At 44.4% G+C, this 4,359-nt stretch overlaps 1 pseudogene; it reads right to left on the minus strand.

Annotated features, from left to right (window-relative positions):
* Window positions 1–1,265: 1,265 nt before the first annotated feature.
* Window positions 1,266–3,894, minus strand: LOC148023517 (putative pre-mRNA-splicing factor ATP-dependent RNA helicase DEAH5; annotated as a pseudogene).
* Between the last annotated feature and the right edge of the window lie 465 nt (window positions 3,895–4,359).

Below are 4,359 nucleotides of genomic sequence, written 5' to 3' on the forward strand. Positions count from 1 at the left end.
AAGAAGCACAGGAATCAGAAGGGTAAACAACATGGGCACTATGCTACGTCCAGTCAGGCAGATGATTCTGGTGATCGGCTGCTTGCCATGCAATATGTCAAAGATAAGATTGCTGAAAAATCATCAGATGATGCAGTGTGGTACATTGACTCAGGGGCGTCAAATCACATGACCCCTCACGGTGATTGGTTCACAGATATGGTGGCTGAAAAGCATGGCTATGTATGCACAGGTGATGACACGTAGCATAGCATTGAGCATAAAGGCAAAGTGCCTCTTGTGGTTCATGATGGCAGGAAGAAAAATCTACATGATGTCTTGCATGTCCCTTCAATTACGAAAAACTTATTGTCTATTGGTCAGATGACGGAGCAGAACTTGCAGGTTAGATTCAATAAGCATGGCTGCTTTATTGAAGAGTTTGGCAATGGCTGCAAGTTGATAACTCGTGGTCACAGGCACGGCAGAATGTTTACTCTTGATGCTTCTTTGCCAGAGCTGAATTCAGCTATGTTTGCCCATGGTTCTGGCACTGTTAGGGATTTGGAAATCTGCCACAAGAGAGTGGGGCATGTCAATTTGCAAAGGCTGCAAACTATGCAGAAGAAACAGCTGGTCACTGGTTTACCCAAATACCAATGTTCAGATATTGGTCATGTATGCGAGGCTTGCCAATTTGGTAAGCAGTCTCGATTGCCGTTTGTCAGGCATGTAAGGCAGAGTACACGTCCATTGCAGTTAGTGCACTCTGATGTTTGGGGGCTAGCTCATAATGCCTCTATGGGAGGTTCCAGATACTATGTATCTTTCATTGACACAACATGGCATGTCGTCCCCCTGCTTCACCCAACCCCAAAAAACCCCACTCCCCCATGATATGGCACACGCACCCTCTCTCCCAAAAACCGCGGCACAACCCCTACACCCAACCTCCACTCCGCCATGACATGGCACACACACCCACATACATCCCTCTCCCCTCCCAACTCTCTTTTCTCAAAAGCCCCATTCCTCCCAACCCCAAAAGAACCCACTCTCCCATGACATGGCACACCTCTTTGGAGCTTTCTACTGTGGATGAGAGGGATTTACCTTCCCTTGGTGAGGGGGAGTCCCTTTCCCAAACAAGTGGATTACATGTATCTAAGGCTTCTCAATCTCCTTCCCAATAGGATGAACCGATCACCATTCCTCAATGGTACGAGTGGCTCATGCAGGAGTCAGGTGCTACCCACTTTCTTGCTATCCCTTCAGACGCACATAGATCAACAACCACAGGATACAATTGTCTTGCCTGGACCTATTTTCCCAATCACCACTAGCACCTGATTGTCCTGAGCTGCTTTGATAAGCTCATCCTTTAACTTATATATGGGAAGACTCTGTCTCTGTTCCTAACCATAAGTGGGTGCCTTTCCAAACGCATCCTTCTTTCACTCAGGCATATCGTAGGTAGAAAGACCAACACCACGAAGCTGCTGTGCCAAATGCCTCTCCCCCGTCTTTGGAATTGGATCCTCCCAAGGTCAATTCAAATCTTTGGGGATGGAGTCCAGCATAGTCCTTTGTTGCTGTTCTTGAAATTCTCTTCTCTCTTTTGCCAATACAAACTGAGTCATTACAACCCTTTGCAAAGAGCCATCTGGATTTTTCACAATCTTTACAAGGGACACATCAATAGAGTATCGAGTTTGTCCTCTCAAGAATGCAGGCTCATTCTCATTCAACTCTATCTCAAGTTCCTCTTCAGCACCTTCATCTTGATAAAGCAAGCTGCCACCATCTGGGTCATAGTTGGGATAATCCCTCACATCCAAAACCCCAGATGTAATGAGCTATTTAGCCTCCCATCTCCTTGGAGAGCTCATCCTTTTTAATAGGCATCGAGAAGAACCGTTATCATCTCCCATCGTTATCATTATACTTGAGAGGCCTTTCCTAGTAGAAGGAAGCTTATTGGAACTAGAAGGATTTGCCTCTTCATCCAAACTGCTACTTTTTATGGGAAGGAGATCTTGCCCTATTTTCTAGTCTACATCCCTCATGGAAAAGCTAAGTTTGTTCCCAGTCATAGAAACAACCTTTACCCCAACTTCTTGATCTCATTTGACCACATCTCTTGCATCAATTATCACTCTCAAAGCAACATGGAAAGATAAGTTTGTCCCCAGTTATAGAAACAACCTTTACCCAAACTTCTTGATCTCATTTGACCACATCTCTTGCATCAACTATCATTCTCAAAGCAACTTAAGAAACATAGAGAAAACCCTTTGTGCTCATGAAAGCCAAATAGTTGTATAAATCATCCATTATCCATGAGCATATCGTAGGTAAAAAGGCCAACACTACGAAGCTCCTGTGCCAAATGCCTCTCCCCCGTCTTTGGCATTGGATCGTCCCAAGATCAATTCAAATCTTTGGGGATGGAGTCCAGCATAGTCCTTTGTTGCTATTCTTGAAATTCTCGAGTCTCTTTTGCCCATACAAACTGAATCATTACAACCCTTTGCAAAGAGCCATCTGGATTTTTCACAATCTTTACAAGGGACACATCAATAGAGTATCGAGTTTGTCCTCTCAAGAATGTAGGCTCATTCTGATTCATCTCTATCTCAAGTTCCTCTTCAGTACCTTCATCTCGATAAAGCAAGCCGCCACCATCTGGGTCATAGTTGGGATAATCCCTCACATCCAAAACCCCAGATGCAATGAGCTATTTAGCCTCCCATCTCCTTGGAGAGCTCATCCTTTTTAATAGGCATCGAGAAGAACCGTTATCATCTCCCATCGTTATCATTATACTTGAGAGGCCTTTCCTAGTAGAAGGACGCTTATTGGAACTAGAAGGATTTGCCTCTTCATTCAAACTGCTACTTTTTATGGGAAGGAGATCTTGCCCTATTTTTTAGTCTACATCCCTCATGGAAAAGCTAAGTTTGTTCCCAGTCATAGAAACAACTTTTACCCCAACTTCTTGATCTCATTTGACCGCATCTCTTGCATCAATTATCATTCTCAAAGCAACATGGAAAGATAAGTTTGTCCCCAGTTATAGAAACTACCTTTACCCAAACTTCTTGATCTCATTTGACCACATCTCTTGCATCAACTATCATTCTCAAAGCAACTTAAGAAACATGGAGAAAATCCTTTGCACTCATGAAAGCCAGATAGTTGTATAAAGCATCCATTATCCATGACCCTAGAAATGTACATAGCAAAAAGCGCTACCTCTTGAGGGGCACCCTTAAAGCCTCGATCTCCTCTCTCTCCATTCTTCCAGATTCTGTCTCACCGTCCCGATCCTCAGGTTTCTATAATGATCTTCAACAGCCCTATCATAACTGTCACGGTGGTCATGTTTCTGATCATTCCATTCAGTATCCTTGTCTCCAACTCTATCCTTGTCCCTGTACATCCGTGTCCTTGTCCTTGTCTTTGCTTGTGTGTGTCCTTGTCCCTATCTCTATCACTGTCCCTATGTCTATCACTGTCCTTGTCCATGTGTCTATCACTCTCCCTGTCCTTGGGCCTTGGCCCTCCTGCCATGATAATCCCCATCTTCATGCCTGTTGCCCTCACTCTTTGTCTTGATTAGACTCTGTAAGGGTAACCCTGGCTTGTGGTCCAAACTAGTACGACAGAGCAACCATATCGCAAACAAGGATTTAGAAGGTCCTCTATGAGTAGTTATATCAGTTTATGTTGGGTGTAAAGTCCCTTCGTCTCTGTGTATAAAGTTATACGGGTGTGAACACACCCTTATTGTACCCTAACATATAAATACATTCTTTATTCTTTGTGTACCATCACAATCTGGTACACATATCTTTGCGTTCACTCTCTCTCACTCTCAACATTGCTGCTCACACTTCTGTCTCGCACTTCCATTGCGCACTCTCTCCCCTTCAAATTGGTATCAGAGTTGCGGCTAAGGTGTGCGCGCTTCTCGAAGTCTGTGGGGTCAGCTCCAGCTCATCTGCGCGAAGAAACATCAGTCTTTGTAGTCTGTTTTGATTAGGTGAGTACAGGTGATAGCTCACGTGATCAAGTGGCAGTCAATTTTGACCAGCGGGACTCGAGGAGATTGGCTCTTAGATCTTTGTTCCAAGGATATAATCACGGTTGATGATATCTCTTTGGTGCTTATTTGTGGTGCTGACTGTGTTGCTACATCATCCATTGAGCTCTGTATAGGAGGTTCTATGTGTTCCAGACTCGGGCTTCCATGTTCTCTTGTCCACACCTTCTGTGGCATGACATGGCATGCCTCTTGTGATCAACACCATGTCAACCCCTCCCCATGATGCAATGTGATGCTTCCCTCGGTGTGATCCACATTGCATTGTGTCGTCT

The sequence above is a fragment of the Lygodium microphyllum genome, chromosome 16 (genome assembly GCF_053477565.2).
Source record: "Lygodium microphyllum isolate KBCC chromosome 16, Lygodium_microphyllum_v1.1.10, whole genome shotgun sequence".
In the NCBI taxonomy this organism is placed as follows: Eukaryota; Viridiplantae; Streptophyta; class Polypodiopsida; order Schizaeales; family Lygodiaceae; genus Lygodium; species Lygodium microphyllum.